The sequence below is a fragment of the Canis lupus genome, chromosome 4 (genome assembly GCF_003254725.2).
Source record: "Canis lupus dingo isolate Sandy chromosome 4, ASM325472v2, whole genome shotgun sequence".
NCBI lineage: Eukaryota > Metazoa > Chordata > Mammalia > Carnivora > Canidae > Canis > Canis lupus.
Window position 1 is genome coordinate 28,628,089 of NC_064246.1, and position 17,284 is coordinate 28,645,372.

The 17,284-nt window shown below is 52.6% G+C and overlaps 1 long non-coding RNA gene across 1 annotated transcript in view; it reads left to right on the plus strand.

The window, feature by feature from the left end:
- The window catches only part of LOC112651263 (uncharacterized), a 261,862-nt gene that overhangs the window by 179,759 nt on the left and 64,819 nt on the right, over positions 1 to 17,284 (plus strand). Inside the window, exons 6-7 of the long non-coding RNA XR_004815063.1 lie at positions 5,892 to 5,943; positions 7,546 to 8,143. This is a non-coding gene — a long non-coding RNA (uncharacterized LOC112651263). The remainder of the gene's footprint in view (positions 1 to 5,891; positions 5,944 to 7,545; positions 8,144 to 17,284) is intronic.

The following is a 17,284-nucleotide window of genomic DNA, read 5'->3' on the forward strand; positions in this document are numbered from 1 at the left end:
CCCGAAAAATGATGGAGGATGGAAGAAAGGGGGCCCGATCTTTTTCAAATGCACAGTGCTGGCTGAATTTATTTATTTTGCCTCTGTGTGGGCAGGTGTGCCAGTGCTGGGTATTTTGTGGGGTATAGGTGTTACCTCAGTGGTCCTCTGTCATGTCTGGGCTGGGTCCCCAGCACGGCCCTAGAACCTGGTTACCCTCTCTGGCCTCCTCTTGGCCTTGGAGAAGCTCCCGTTTGCCTGTAGGTCCTGCGGCTGCCCTTGGCCTCCCCTTCCTCTGGTTAACCTCTCAGCCTGAGGTCTCCGAGTGGGACAATCTCTTGGAGATGCCGTCCTCTCTAACTCTGGGAACGGTGTGGGGGGAATCGTGTGATAAACAGAAATAGCTGTGCCTAGACGTGGGTTTGGGGTTTCTGCAGCTCAGTGAGCCTCCATCTGGGAAATGAGGCATAGGTGCCCCTTCTCTGCAGCCACCCTCATTTCTCTGGAGCCCCTGTAGCTTGCGGAGGTACAGTAGCTTGTGGAGGTGCAGAGAGCAGTGGGGTCCCAGCACTTTATGAGTGGGGAAGTCCCCTCATACCCTGACACCCGCTCCCTTGGTTTGCTTTAAATGTGGGCTGAAGAGTGAGAAGAAAGAACACACAGTTCACAACACACCTCAGGTAGGGACTCTAGCACCCCTCATTTGGATTGTGGGGGGATTTGTCACCTGCTGCCCTTGGCTTTGGGGTTTCAGCTAAAGGACTCCCATTCCCATCCTGCTACATAGGAGAACAGTCCTATCTGTAGGGGATTAGCAACTGCCTGAGAACCTGCTGCCTCTGGGAGAGGAGGAGGTGGCTGGGTGGAGTGGCTATCAGTCCAGGCTCCAGGGCCCTGTGGACACAAGTTCGAGGCCCTGCTCAGCCACTTACTCAGCTGTAGGTGTTAAGTAAGTGACCCAGCCCTCCCAGGCCCCTACCTCTTCAGCTCTCAAGTACAGACGGAAGGTTAATGAGCAAGTACCTGCCGAGGAGTCAGGCACAGGGACCCCCAGCCATTGCCTGGGGGGAATGATGACAATATGCACCTGACTGTGGGCCTTCTCTTCCCGCAAAGTGCATGAATGCAAAGTTTGTCATATATGATTCTGGTTACGAACCCCTGGGAGCTCAGTGGCTTATCACTGAATGAGCGTGAATTGCTCGAAACCGTTTAGCAAAGGAATAGCAGAAAGGGACTGCAAAGATATCGGTAGTCCATTAGGATCCTTTAGCCATCTGGGATGGTCACTAACTGGCTTAGCACTTTGCAAAGTTCAGCTCCCGACTCCTAGGGAGCAGTTTTGGCTCACATGCCCATCCCACAATGCTTTGGGCCAAATCCAACCTCACTCAGGACTTTTTAAATTAAAGTACCCTTGTGCATTTAGCAGTGAGCTATTGCGCAGCCTCAGTGATTCTTAAAATTGACTAATACATGCATTTTAAAGGGGAAAAAATTATTGCAGACCCCCGGTGTTGACTAAAATTATTTTGATCATATTGTTACTTAAATATATACAAACATAAAAGTAAGTATAAATTCCTTATGCTTCTAGCTCTTGCACCGCTATAAAACCAAAACACAATTACACATTAAATGCAAACAAAACTGCAAAACCATTAAAATTCAAATTAATGGCATTAATTTAATGTGACAGATGATGTTTTGCTGAAAGTAAAATAAGCAATGTTGGGTTTAATAATAAGAGGATGTATTCCCATTTTAAGTCCTGCTTCTTATCAACTAGATTGTTTTGATGTTTGGACATGCCAGGCCATCATTAGAGTTATTGTCAATATTATTAATATTTGAATATAAGAATATAAGAATTTTACCCATATTGTTATTTTTCATGTGTTAAAATGGACAAATCTGTAAACACAAACCTAAGATTTTGATGGGCCGGTCAGTTTTTAGAGCGCCCAAGTGTAATAACTTAAAAAGTCTAAAAAATACATCCCACCTCACAGGACAATTTCCGGTCGCACACCCTCGCTGGTAGTGCTGTCAAGCAAGTTGTTGCCACCACGACGGTATTCCCTCCAGCACCTGCTTGGAAAGTGGTGACTTCAGTCCTGTCCGCTTCGGCACAGAGCCGTGGCCTGCCAGTGTCCCCTGAAGTGTTTGATGACTCAATCCTCCCTCTACTTGTCTCTGTTTGAACAATTGCTAAACCGCTAAACCTGTGTTTGCACAGCAGCCCGGGAAGTCTTCTGGCCTTCATTTTGCAAAAACGTGATGGTAAACCCGAATGTAAATGCAAACTCTGAATTCCCGAGGCATTATTTGGTGATCACATGATCACCCACACACAATCCGATACAGTCTCGCTAATGGTTTTCAATTTTTGAGATGAAAACGTCAAATTTAGCAAGTTTCTGATATCACTCAGGGACCGCTGATACTTTATCTGTGGATTTCACTTCAAAAATCCCCAGTATGTTAAGAAGAGCCCTGGTCTGGGAATCCAAGGCTAGATTTTGATTCTAAGTCATTGGTTGGCCTACTGTGTTCTGGGGGTATCCTCCTCATCCCCGGCTTCATCTGCACGTCATCACTGGTTGCGTTGCGTTCTAGTCCTTATCCCGCTGATTTCACCCAACCACTCCATGAGGCAAATATGACTCTCCTCAATGGACAGATGGGGGAAACTGAGACCCAGACACACAGCTAGTGAGTGAGGAGGTGGGATTACAAGGCAGGCTGTCTGACCCCACGGGCAGCTCATGGCAGTGACTCACAAGATTGAGACTGCCCCTGGAGTACTTCCGTCCCCTGAAGGACCCATGTCTTGGGACCCACACTTCCTCTACCTCCCCATTGTCCACACACGTACCTGGGAACAAAGCACAGTCTTGGAGAAAGTAGAACAGCTTTGATTCATCCCTACCATGCCCCCGGTGATCCATATCAGCCCTCTGCTCACCCCTGGACACCTTCTCACCCCCACTGAAATGACAAAGGAGAGTTTGATAACTCAAATCATATTTTATATGCACACATGCATATATGTATGTGTGTGTATATATACAAGTATAGATGTATATGTTTATATATATGTGTGTGTGTTGATCTTGATTAAAAAGAATGAAATTTTCTGAGATGGAAAAAGTGTTGGAAACACTGGGTTTGTGGTTGGCTTTTTGTAGCTGAGGCATAGCTCATCAGGGGAGAGTCTTGAGAGAACAGTTGTCTCCCTGGGCCCTTGCCCACTGACCTCTCCAATCCCTGGTGCAGGGAGAATGTAGCTGGGGTTCCTCCCTTTGGAAGCTGTAAAGACTCCTCATCTTATCTCAGAAACCCCTGCAGACACCATCACTCTTGAGATCCTCCCTCTTTCAGGCTTGACGTGTGTGTGTGTGTGTGTGTGTGTATGTGTGTGTGTCTACAGCCTTGACAAATAGAGTGATGCTCAGGGCTGCCTGGCATTTTGATTCCAGTGGGAAATTCCAGTTCATACCTATGGAACTATGCCCTTGGATGTGTTCTACTCAAGTGCAAGGGAGCAATCTTTAGGGAGGATCCTCTCTAACAACCCATCCCTCCTACCCACGGATCTTGAGGTTTTAAAAGATTATTTCTTCTAGACAGAGTTTAAGTGATAATTCACTCTTTCATTTTTATGAAACAAAGACATTTACACTTGACCATCCAAGATTCTAATTGGCATGTGGCTCATGCTTATGAGACCCACAGAGTTGATAGAATAGCAGCTAAAACAAAGACATTTGACATTTTAGTTATTCATGCAGCCTTGCTCAGGGCACATGTACAATGATCATTAAGCTGTTTGAACTAGTGATATTTCAGCATTTGTGCACAGAATGTACTAGTACCCACCGTCCAACACTGCATCCCCGGAGAACTCCAGAACAAGCAGGTGAATGCAAGTCTTGCTATGCTTCTTTAAATGAAAGAAAACCCTTCTAGTTGCTAGGACTCCAGAGAGGGGGTAATGTCTTTACTTGAGGGGTTTCGCTCCATGAATCAAGCCAATTGGTCCTATGTAGACTAGTAGGTATTTTCATTAAAAAAAAAAAAAAAAGTGGCTGAGTGGGTGAAAGGCAAAGACTAAACAGGCTATTCTAAGATGAAAATCTGAGGATGCAGTGTTCATGGGGACTTAGTCACACCTCATTCCATATCCAAAGCCCAGAGTATCTGGCCTGCCCAGGGCTCGTACCAGCTGTTCCTGGAGCAGAATGATAGGGACCTTGTGTCATTGGGCAGAGTCTTCAGGGGCCCGAGTTGTCAAGGACAACAGCCTGCTTTGGTCAGCATCCTGACCTGGTCCCAGCTCTCCCCATCTGTGTGTTTTATACATCTGTGCTTACTCTGCTCTGAAGCTGGCCAGGCTTCCCAGAATCTCGACCTCCTGCCCTGTTCTTTGCCAGCGAGCCTGGATCTCTACTTTCCCCAACAGCTCTGCCATGAGCAGTCCTGGCCCAGCGTAGATGCGTAGTGGATATCTGTGAGCTCGTTCACTAAGCCCTCTCTGGCTCAGCTGCCCATTGCTCTGAGACGATGGTCCTTTGGTCTCAGTGGAAGTCCTCTCTGTAGAGTGCTGGGCTGCAAAAGTCACCTCCATCCAGGGAAGGTCCTGTCTACCTTTTCCTGTCTTTCTTTCTTTCCTCTACATGGCTTGTGCTTGTCTCCCAAGGAAATCTAGAAGACTGGACAGATCTCTAGATGCAATTACTCATTTGGTCTAGTCTTAGAATAACCCTTTTCCTGGCAATCTCAGCATGAGCCTCTCCACCAGCAGGAAGGGTGCTCATTAGAAACACAAATTCACTGTGGTCTCGAGGTACTGGTTGGACATGCTGTAAAGTCATGGATCAAGTGGTGCCTTTTGTCAAGGTAAGAGGGAGCAAGAATCTCTGCTGGAGGACGAGAGCAGCTACCCATGGCTTGGGCCACTTGTTTTTGAAGCAGAACGACAGGGACCTCTTATCTTCGGGCCTCCAGTATCCCTGCGCCTTGGGCATCAGGGGTCCTGAATTTTAAATAATAATGATGGAACCAAGCTGGAGGACTTTAAGAGTCTTTACTGATCATAGCTTCTGAAGTCTTCAGCCTATATGGCATCCGGTAGGAAGAAGGGGCTGGAGCCAAGAGTCAACTGTGTGGTCTGGCTGCCGATACCCTGCATGGTCTGGCTGGCTTATACTCTGGTGTCAGAGAGAAAGGCCTCATCACTCTGTCCAGGAGAATTTGTGGGTTGGTCTGGTTGGGAATGAGGGATGCAGGTTGGGTTCTGGTTGGGGGTGGGAGATGCAAGTGGTTTATCCTGCAAGATGGCTACAACGGTGTACTCATGACAGATGCCTGTGAGAGTGAGGGAAGGAGGCTGTCCAGAGCAGAGGAGAAGTTGATGCAGGTTGACAGTTTTGGTTGACGCTACAGAGCGCTAAGGTCAGATGCCCACCAGAGTCATCTGAGCGTGCTCAACTCAGTCACCTGAGTGGGCTCAACTTCTACCCCTTTCCTCTGTCAGACACTGGGTACAAGTCATCTGAGAAGGCTGTGACCTTGGATGAGGCAGCTCTCTGAGGCCCAGGCAGCCCTGGGAGGGCTGACAGTGCCTGGGACAAAGAGTCCTTCCTTGCAGGGAGATGTAAGCGGTACACCTCCATGTGTGACCAATGTTATCAAGAGACTGGAAACAAAGCCCTGATTCTAAAGAAAGAGGGGTACAAACCAGATGCCCTAAAGCAACTAGAAGGCCATGAATAGTGTCAACTTTCCAGGGAAGGTCATGAAGTAGCAAGGACTGAGCAGGGTTCCCGGCAGGCTGGATGGAATTTGGGGGTGGGACTGGGCAGGAGCAAAGGGAACTAACATTTATCGCTCTCTCTATGTTGTTGCAGAGCAAGGAACAAGACAGAGGCTGGGCAGAAGGCTTCATCTCTTGGGGCACAGGTGAGTCTAGACCCTTCTCTCTGGCTGGATTGGGGGTGGTTCAGACTCTTCCCAGCTACGAGGGGTTGAGATTTATCATAAGGATTCAAATGGGATAAAGTATGTGAAATGCTCAGTTCTCAGTATATATCTTGGCGCTGGTGGTTATAGCTGTCATCACTCCATCAGTGGAATGGGCTGGGCAGGGCAGGGATTGACACCTGGGGGTGGATTCAGTGAGGATGCTGATTGGACCCCACCGCCCTAGACATTTGGGGGAAGATGCACCCTGCGTGTGGAGCAGAGATAGCCTGTGACCTTACTTCCAGTGGTAAGAAGGCCTTCGACTCCCTCTTCCCCTCACCCTTCCTTCCTATTGTCAAGCATTCACTCATTTATTATTCAACAAGAAATATGTGCCGGTAACTATTCTGAGCAAAGGCGACCAGCAGTGACAAAATAGACTTGCCTCCACAGGGCTTCTATTTGAATAGGGGAGAAAGACAGACAACAAAGCCCACAGGATGTGAGCTGGTGCTAAATGCCAGGAGGGGAAAGCAAGAGGAGAAGGGGACTAGGGAATATTGTGTGGGGGCCTGGTTTGCAGCTTCATCCAGCGTGACAGGGAAGGACAGCAGGAGAAGATATTCAAACAGCAACCGAGGCAGGACTCTGTAGATGTTTGGGGAAAAGCCATCTAGACAGATGGAAGGACTGGTGTGGCGGCCCTGGCTTGGGAAAGCTTCTGGCATGTCCATGTCCTGGGAACGGGATGGGGAGTGAGCCAGGCAAGTGGTGGTGGTGGTGGGGCTTTAGCTATAGGTCTCAGGGAGTTGGGAGTTGGGGGGAACTACTGGGGGGTCTGAGCGGAAGAATCACAGCATCTGACTTCTGTTCTAAAATGATCCTCTGTCTTAGGATGAAGGATGGACTGAGGGCCAGAAATGGGAGTGGGGAGATGAAGCAGGTGGGACCTCTGAAAGTGACCTTGTGACCCTGGAAGTGACCCTGGAAGTGGCGGTGGGAGCGTGGGAAAAGTAGTGGAGACAGGAAGACTCCAGGGCTCAGATCCCACAGGATCCACGTGGAGCCCACAGGCTGTGCGCTTTGAGAGAACCAGAGGAATCAGGGTGGTTCCAGCATCTTCTGAGGAGTTCCTTTGGACCTGTTAAATATGAAGTGTCGTTGAGGCACTCGATTGCACCCCAGAACCTGGAGTTTGAGGGAGAGGCCTTGATTGGTGAAAAAATGTCTGAGCCCTGGCAGCACGTATGGCACTCATGACATGAGAATGGAGCGGGTCCTCATGGGCTGTGCTCTTCAGAGTGGTGACCGCCGGCCACGTCTGGCTACTGAGCACCTAAAATGTGGCTGGTCCCAACGGAGATGTGCCACAGGGTCACATACAGACTAGATTTTGAAGACCTAGAACAAAAAATGCAAAATACACCACCGATAACTCCCATATTGCTTACATGGGGCCCTGACAATAGTTGGGGTCTATGGAATCAGATGAAATCTACTCTTTTAAGCAATTGCACCTGTTTCTTTTTACTTCTTTAATGTAGCTCCTGTACAATTTCAAATCGTGACTGTGGCTCCCATTCTGTTTCCACTGGACAGTGCTGACCCAGGCAGGGAAGGAGTCACGGCGTCGAGCCCTCGTGGCGTCGGACGTCTGGAGGCCACGGGAATAGGCAAGATCCAGTAGAAGAGTCGGAGAACCAGAAGCCAGACAGGAGCGGGAGGAGAAGCCGGAGCGAGCGGCCCCCCTGACCGAGTGGAGGGCATGTTTGATCAGGAGGCCGATGCTCTGCGTCTGATGACTGTGTAGGTTTTATGGACAGGACTCAAAAGTGAGCATCGGTTACCAGTGACCGTGACAACTGCCGTGGAGCCATGGTGGGGGCGAGAATGCCAGAATAGAATGGCTTCAAGGCAGAACGAGGGGAGAGCGGCCGGGGACAGGGCACGGAGACGCCTCTTTGTAGGAGTTTGGCTATACACGGAGAGTAGGATGATGGGGATGATGGCTGGAAGGAGACGTCAGGTAACAAGGTTTGATTTTTAGCAGGACGTTGATGGTAAGCGTCTGAGCAACACTTTCTACTGGACAAACGCTGTTCTAAGAACCTCGTATACATTAGCTCACTTCACCAACGTGAGGCGTTCCCGTGTCCTCTCATCGGCGTGCGGATGAGGACGCTGAGCCACACAGACGGTAAGTAATTGCCTGAGATCGCGTGGTAATCTAGTGGCACAGCCAGGATCGGAACCACTGAGGCCGACCTGTAACTGCCACGCTATGTGTATCTTTAGACTTGATGGGGATCCAAGGGGAGAGAGGAAGACACAGGCGAAGGGGTGTGGGGTGGGGGGAGGATGGCTGGGGTTTTCCTTGAGAAAGGCGAGATGGGATGGGGCGCAGGGCAGGCAAGTGGAGGGGTGGTCTGTGGCTGGAAGCACAGGCCCTTCACGTGCAGGATGCTGGAGGCTGGGGTGCAGATTCCCAAGGTCAGCAAGGCCCTTCCTAAGGGAGGGGGGGCGAGGGTGCTGGCAGTTTGTGGGGGGGGAGACGGCACATGGGCCAACAGGGATTGCTGCTGGGTTGTACCAGGCCCGCTTAGATTCAGGGCACAAGCTCATGGTCTACGTTGCTTGGCTCCAGCCTCTCATCTCGTGTTTAAAGTAGGGGCTCCAAGCCGGTCCTGGGCCCCAGGGCTCGCCGGTGGTGGCCCTGGGTGGCGGGGGACCCCAGGCCTGCAGCCAGCTGAGGGTGCTCGCTGGGGAGGGGCCTTGGCATCTCAGCCTCGGGACAGAGTGAGGGCTGCGAGGCCTGGGCCGCTGCAGAGGGAGGCGGGCGGGAGCGAACATGGGTGAGCAAGGCCTCCCCGGGCTTTGAAGGGGCCGCCGTGGGCCTTTGAGTCGCTCCATCTGGGGTCAGGGCGCAGAGTGGCTGGGCCCCCACGCTCGCCAATAAACTGTGGGGGACGGCCTTCAATTACGGAAGCGTAGCCAACCAAATCAGCTTTCAGATAAATTATTTATGCCCAGGCCTGCGAGGGAGGGAGCTGGGCTGCAGAAACAACGTGTTCATTTTAATAAAACGCCTGCAAAGTTGCGGTGCACTGGGGGGTGGGGGGTGGGGGGTGGACGGTGGGTGGGGGGCAGAGGAGGAGAGATGATTAGATTAGGAGAGGTCTGCTGTAAATAACACACAAGGAGGGCATTTTGTTTCTTTTTAGACTGTCTTTTGTATCATGTTTTATACAACGGAAAAGAGCATAATACAACATCTATGAAATGTTAATGAGGGTTATTCGCTATTTACCTAGGTTGGGGGATTGGAAAAAGCCGGGCTGGACTGGGGGAGGGGGTGGGGAAGATCCGACTCCGTGCAGATAAGACAGCAGGGAGCCCGCGAGGCTCTGGAGCGGGGCCCACTGGACACTGGGTGTCTGGATGGAGGGGGGAGCGAGCCCCAGGGCCCAGAGGCTGCAGGGCCCGGACGGGAGGTGCAGGTTCCAGGGGGAATGCCGGGGGTGGTGGTGGCTGGGGAACCCTTCCACCCTGAAACCCCGGGCGTGCAAGAGGAGCACACCAAGCCAGAGGTGCCGCCTCTGCCCCCCAGGGGTCATCCTCCCCCCGCCCCGCCACCGTCCTCAGCCCTGGGAAGAGCCACCAGGAGGGAGAAGAACGCAGCCTGATGCCCCGGGGAGGTGGCTCCTGTCTGGGTGGTGACCACGGGGACCGCATCTGGGATCCACCTGGCTCTCGGGTTCTGGCGGTGCAGGTGACTGAGGCCCTCCCTGTCACTCCGGCAGGGAACACCAGGGCACAGCTGTCCCTCCCTAGCTCAAGTGGCACTCTGGGGTGTCTGGGGGAGGGGCACTCTGCAGACCATCCCATGAGAGTGCTCAGAACCTGTTCCTGCCCCCGCAGCCCCACTGTGAGACAGTACCGAGAAAAATCGGCCACCTTAGCCCGGCTTCGATTTCAGGTTCCCAGGCCATGCCTACTTCTTTGGGCCACTTTTCCTTCCCTCTGTTTCCCATCGTGGTCCCCACTTTGTAGCCCCTGAGGCAGTCAGGCCATGCTTCTTGGAAGCTGGGCAGTGAAGGATGGGAAGGATCTCCATAGGGAGAGCAAGAAGGTGGTTGTCCTTCTAGAGAGTAGAGGGGACAACGTGGGTTGTCCACACACCCTTCTGGGCTGTGGGCTGATTTATGTCTTGTATCCCCCCGGCCTCAGGCGGCTGTACTGTGGAAGCCCAGGGTGCTTCCATGTATGTGAAGGGGAACCCCTCCAGTTGTGTGGTGCGCAACCTGGAAGGCTGTACACGGCAGCCTCGCCCGTGCAGGTTACGTGTTGGTGACATGTGCCTAAAACACAGCATATTTGGAATGAATAAATGAATATTGTGTGCGTGGGACTCATTGAGATCGGCTGCAGAAACGAGACCCTTTATTATCTCAGGTGGCTAAAAATCTGGGTCCCATAGGGACCGTCGGCTTCAGGCCTGGCAGGGAGCAGGGGCCCGCGGGAGGTGGACAGAAGGGCTTCACCCCATCTCTGGACTCCGCTTGCCTTTGTGATGGTTTCGTTTTCAGGCCCGCTCTCCCTGAGAGAGGACAGAGGGCCTCCGGCCGTCCCGGGCTTGCCTGCTCCTGGTTTCGGGACCCGGGGAAGTGATTCTAGCACAAGTCCTGGAGTGAGTCTCCTTGGGCCGCTGAGTCATCTGCCCACCTGTACACCAGTCCCAGAGGTGGGTGTGGGTGGCCTTGGAGGCCTGATGCTGGGACCAGCAGGGCCAGAGCTTGCTGCCCCGGAAGCACGTGGGAGCAAAGAGAAGGTGTTCCCCACGGAAGAGTGAGGTTCTCTCCGCAGAAGCAGAGAGAATGGATTTTGAGCAGGAAAAACAACAGATGTCCCCTTCTGCGGCAGAATGCTTTGGTCAAATAAAATCTTTGTGGGAAGCCAGACATGCAAACCAAATAAAAAATAGGGCTGCTCCAGGGATGCCAGCTTGTAGGAGGATATGTTCTGGGGACTCCTTACTCCCCGAACGTAGCCTGTGCATTTTTAATGCCACATTTTTGCAAACGCTGGTCCCTTATTCGGTGATCTGCGTCCTCCTCTTCCTCACCTGTCCCAGCACCATCGATTTAGTACTAATTCAAAGGCCACTTGCCCACATAGCTGCTCCTGCTCTCTTCCTCCTCGGAGGACTCATAGCACGGCGTTTTCTGAAGGGTATTTCACAGACATTGTTCTTTTGAAATCATCTGAGAAAGCTGCACATTTGGAAAATACTGCACATAATCTTCCTCCTTCTCCTCCTCCTTTTGGAGAGCTGTGAAGCGCATTTACACTTTAAAGGCTCTGAAACGTCCTGCAGGTGCCTGTTTAGCTTTATTCAACTCCGGGTTCTCTCACCCAGGCAGTCCACAGAGCCTGCTTTTCTCTTCACCCAGCCCTGGAGGGTGGGATGCTGGAAGGCGCCACAGAGCAACACCGTGCACAGCAACTGACTGACAGGAGAGGACACGAACGGGCTTCGAGAAGCCTGGCTCTGCTCACCACTGTGGCTGTGCCCATCACTTAACCTCTCTGGCCTTGGCATCCCCATCTGTGAAGTGGGGCTACTGCTTCTCCCTTCACTGGGTGACATGAGAATGCATGTGCACGCGGTTTGCACGTGGAAGGGCTGCAGACGCCCAAGCTTGGGTTGTTGGTCATGCGTGAGCTCTGTGCTCTGTCTTCTGGTAGGGGAGGGGGAGGGAGGGGACAGGGGTAAGGACCCACAGAAGACCGTCCGTCACAGAGGACGGTGAAGACTTGGACGACAGATCCTGAGGCGGGGGCTTGGCCAGGCACGGTCTCGGTTCCACGTGGACTGGAGGCGCCCGTCACGGATAACGCCTGGGGCCCGTGAGGTTGACGAGACGTGGGGGCCACTCTGGAAAGCATGTCGGGCCCCAGCTGTGGCTGCTGGCACCTTTCCCATTGTGTCTCAGTTTCTTCATCTGTGAAATGGGTGAGGACCCTTATCTGGGTGCCAGGGAGCTCATGGGATCCGATGGCAACGTGGCCTGTGCTGCTCAGATGAAGGCGGCTGGCATCTCCCTCGCACAGTGAGGGGACTTCGTCCGGTGGGAAGAGTATGGGTTTGCAGTTGGCAGGCCTGGTGTCCCTGCTTATCCAGCGAGCAGCTGTGCAGCTTTAGGTAGTTGACCCACCCTCTCTGAACTCCATTTGTCCTCGCTGTCCCGAGCAGATTGCGGGGCCTTCCTCCCAGAGGTACCGGGTGAGTCGGATGAGAGCCTGCAGAGCCAGGGCCACGGGCCGGCGTGACTAGGAGCCATCATTTGCGTTGTGTCCCCACCAGTGGGACTGCCCCGAGTAGGCTCTGCTGCGGGGTGGGCAGGGGCTCCCTGGGAAGACGTCATTGTCCCCTGGTTCCATCCAGGTCACATCCTCTGACCACACACTGGAGTACAGAGCCACCCCAGAACCAAGAGGTCCTCGAGGAAGGGCCAGGGCAGCCAACTCCTCAGCCATGTCCCTTACAAAACCTCACAGCGGCAGGCACACCGAGGCACCTCCTTGGTTCTCTGCAGGCCGCAGTGGGGTCCAGCTCCAAGGGATTGCAGAAGGGGGGCAGGGAGGCCGGGGCCTCAGTCTCCCCATCTGCAAACCTGAGGCATTGGACACGATGGCCCACTGCTTCCCCTTCCAGTTCTAGTATCTGATGTGGCTCCTCTGGTTCCCAGAGAACCGGGGAGGAGCAGTTTGCTGGACCCTGGGCATTTAAGGCCTGCGATGCGGGGTATTGGGTGTAGTAAAGAGGCCAGACAGGATCCGTTGTCCCGGTGTCTACTGACCCATGCCCGGAGCAGATTTGACTGCCCTGCAGTGTGAGAGCCCATCAGAAGGCATAGGGGAGTGCTGGGGGTGCAGAGGCCTGAGGCTGGCTGGCAGGGAAGCCTGGGAAGGGCGCAGGTGAGCTGGGTCCTGCAGGAGGGGACGGAGGGCCAGGTGCCAGAGGAAGATGCTCCAAGGCGGAGGGCCCATGCAGAGGCACAGGGCCATGGCAGGGCCCAGTGTGTATCCTACCCCCCTGCTCGTAGGATCCTAGGGGCTCCTTCCAGGTCCTGCGTCTGTGGCTGAACCACCGTGAAGGAAAATTGGGGGTGGGGGGCGGAAAAGCCGCTCCCCACCTGTGCTGACGGAGTCGTGTGGTGGCTCGGATGGGGGCTCTGGGACCAGCATGTCCGAGGACGAGTCCCAGCCCTGCCACTTCCTAGCTGGGCCCTCATACCATCTCTCTAGTTTCCCCCGCTGTCGATGGGGGTGGCTGTGGTGTCCAGTCTACAGGACTGAACGAGGTAGCACCTGTAGTACAATAGAGGCGTGTCTGGCAGTTAGTAAGTGCTCAGTAAACACTACCTGCCCTTCCCTCCCTCCCCCCGCCCCCAGTGTAAAAATGAAGGGAAATGAAGGTCAGAGGGAGTATGGGAGCTGTCTCCAGTCATTCGGTATCTGGGACCAAAAGTGCAGCCCAGCCTGCCTCCCCTCTGTCCCCACCTCCTTCCTTTCTTTCCTTTCTCCTGCCCTGCTTCCTTCCTCTCCCCTTCATCCCCCCTGTCTCCAGCCCCCAATACTCACTTCCCCTGAACTGACTCCCCAAGGGCCAGGGCCTGGCTGCACCACCTGTGTTCCCACCAGACCAAGAGCGTCTCTGGAGGCCTGGCACTTCAACTAAACGGCTGGGCTCTGAGCCTCTGGGCCTGAGTTGAGCCCTCAGGGTGATCCTGGGCCCCCCTTCCCTCTGTCCCCACATCCCCCAAGCCTCCCCCACACTCGGAGCCACCCCGGCTGCTGCAGGAAGGACAGCAGAACCTGGGATCTGCCCTTAAGACAAGCAACTTCCAGGCCCGACCCCCACTCTGGTGTGTGTGCATGTGTGTGTGTGCGTGCGTCCGTGATGTCTGCATCGCTGCCCAGACCAATCTATCTCTTCATGCTGAAGTTTTCTAGAGCCAAATTGGAAAAAATTGGAAGTAGTCTGCATGCTATTCCCCTTGGGTTCCAAATGGGTCTCACAGTTAGGGGAACAAAATATGCTGTTTTAATTTATAATAATAACAATACTAATAATAACTCTTATTATTATTATCATTAACTGCACCAATAATGAGCAATGATCTCATACGCGGGCCGACCGAGTTGCAACGGGTGCACAGAGTGCTTTCCCAGCTGTGGTTTCATTCAAGCTCCTGCCTGCAATCCGAGGAGGCCAGAGGCCCCTGTGACCCCAGCTGGGGCAGGGAGGGGGCGGGCCCAGGACTCCCAGGTTCTGCTTTTCCCACGTCCTCGAGGAGGGATCACATTAGCAACACATTTTTTTTTTTCAGCAGATATGGCCGGGCACCTGCTCGGGGGCAGGCTCTGAGCGTGGCCCGTGGAGAAGAGGGGACCTGCGGGATCACTGGGCTCGGTCAGTTGGTGGACATAGGCCCCTTAGCCATGTAATCTTAGCCTCTGGGCAATAGGGGCCAGTCAGCCCCTCTGGGAGGCCCTCAGCTCAAAAGTTGAAGTCAGTTTGGAGAAGGTCTCAAATGCCATGTTGATGGGTTTGGATTTCCTTGAAGATACCCAATTTCTCTCCACTAGACATTGAAGTGTGTGTGTGTATGCATATGTAGTGTAAGGACAGAGCTCGATGGGTTCTCTCAAACTGAACACACTTGTGTAACCAGCCATCAAGTGAAGAAACCCCCTGCCTGGGTGACCACTGTCTTGACTTCCAACAGCACTTAGTGCTACTTCTTTTTGTATCTTCGGGAGTGGAATCATACACACTGTGTCATCTTTTGTGCCTGCCTTCTTTCATTCAATGTCAGGCCACTGGACTATGACCTTCGAAGGGGAGCAGTTCGCTCTCGTGAACCTGAAACCCTCATGCGGCTCTAGGCTTGTGCATTGCATCTAGCAGGTGCTCAGTCATGACCACTGAGAAAAGTCATTTGGCAAGAATGGAGAGAGTGTGTCCTCCCTGGCAGGCACGCCCCGAGTTGGGGGATTTGATAATCTTGTGGCAGAGAAGGCCCGGGTTCACATGGGCCTCACCCATTGGTTGGGGCCGTCAACCAGACACCAGTCAACAGTGAAATAGCCATGATGATTTGGTGACTGGGGAGCCTTTTGAAGACAGCAAACCAGGTTGATACACTGGGGGCCACGTCAGCTTGGGGAGTCAAGGAAGGTCACTCTGAGATGCAAAGGCTGGCTTTAGAATTCAGTGACTCCTGGAGCCAGATGTTCAAACACCCCAAGGGAGAATGTGCCCAGGGGAGAGTGTGCCCAGCAGAAAGGACAGCAAGTGCAGGGGGAATTAAACTTCTCTCTCTGTGCGTAGAGCCACCATGCCAAGGCTGATGCACCTGGAGCAAGCCTTTGGGTGAAGATGCCGGGCTCTGCGCACCCTTTTCAGCTCTCTGCATGGTCTGCTGTGTGGACTGTGCTGGTCTTGAAGATGCTGGAGCCTCAGGGGTTATGAGGAATGTCCACTCCTGGGCCTATCCTGGATCCTGGGCTCTGCAGCCCGAGAGCCCGAGGAACCCATTAGACTTAGCCTCTCTCTGCCACTCCAGGCTCAGCTGCCAAATCCAGACAACAGAGCCCCTTACATGGGATTTTGGGCAGAAATCTCAATTTACACTTCATGTGGCTGTTATGGTCAGATTGGAGATCCACAGATACGAGGGGAACACCCCTTGGAATTCAATGAGCACCCCAGATACCTCGTGTGAGGGTCATTAGCTACTTCATTTGCATACTCAGATCAGGGTGGAGACCACAAAAGGGCCACCAGGGCCCTGAAGACGCTTGGACATCCTTTAGTCCTAAGAGCGGGGTCACACAGTGAGTTGGTGACCAGGCCGGAACTAGAATCCTTAATGTGATCACACAGTATATGACGACACAGTTACCCAGTTGCTCAGTCCGAAAATCCTAGGAGCTCTCTGTGACTCTGCTTTCTCTCTTTCATCGTGTCATACCCAGCACAATGTAAGGCTGACGGTTCTTCTCCCTAAATGTACGTGCCATCGGGCTTCTTCTCCCCACTGCCCTGATACCCTCTCAACTGGCTCGTTTCAGGAGCCTCCTCACTGGTGTCCCTGGCCCCGGGTGCCCCCCACCGGAGGCTCTCCTACATCAGGCCACAGTGGTTTTTGGAACATGAAGATGAGATTATGTTGTTCCTTGTTAAAACCCTCCAGTGGCTTTTCTTTGAACTTGGGAGGAAGTCCGGATTCCTTATCATGAAGCCCACCTCCATATCCAACCCCCGATTTCCCACCACATGCCAGCCGCACTGCTGTGTCTGTTCTGAGACACTCAGCTCATCCCCTCCTAGGCTTTTATGCATGTTTTTCCCCTCGCCTTCGCTCACACTCCTCCCAGATCTTGCATGGATGGTTCCTTTTAGTCATGTAGGACAGGACTGGTAAGCTTAGTGGGGGCTGGCTCTGTGTGTGTGCGTGGGTGTGTACTGGATAAGGGTTGGAGGAGAGTATCCACGGAGGGGAATAGATGATGTGGAGGACACTTAATGCAAAGGAAGTGATGTGAGAGGAGGAGGGGCTTTGGGAATGGAGGGAGCTAGTTCAAATCCACAGTCTGACACTAACCAGCTGTGTGTTCTAGACCAGATGGTTTATCCATCTGGGCCTTAGTTCCTTTTTCTAGAAAAATAAAAATTCCAACCCATCTATCCTTTAGGGCCATTGCAAAGGTGAGTAATCACCCAGGTAGAGGATCTGGTTCAGTGCCTGGCGTAGAGTCAGTATTAAATAAATGGTTACATTTTGATTTCAAATATAAATTAATTGCAAAACAGAGACAATATATGGAATTTAAGAAATGAAACAGAGGAACATAGGGAAAGGGAGGGAAAAATAAAATAAGTTGAAATCAGAGAGGGAGCCAAACCATAAGAGACTCTGAACTCTAGGAAACAAACTTAGGGTCGCTAGAGGGGAGGCGATTGGGGGGATGGGGTAACTGGGGGATGGGCATACAGAGGGCACTTGATATGATAAGCAACTGATGAATAGCTGACCTCTACCTCTGAAACTAATAATATATGTTAATTAACTGAATTTAAGTAAAATAAAATTAAAAAAATAAAAGAGACAATAGCTGGGACTTGGGAGGACTCGTGTTCATGCCACTCACTGGCTGTGTGACCCTATGTAGCCACCTTCCCCCCTCTGATTTCAGGCAGCAACATTCCACAATTTGGGGAAACCATCTTGTTTTCTTCCACAGAACCCTTCTTTTAAAGATTTTATTT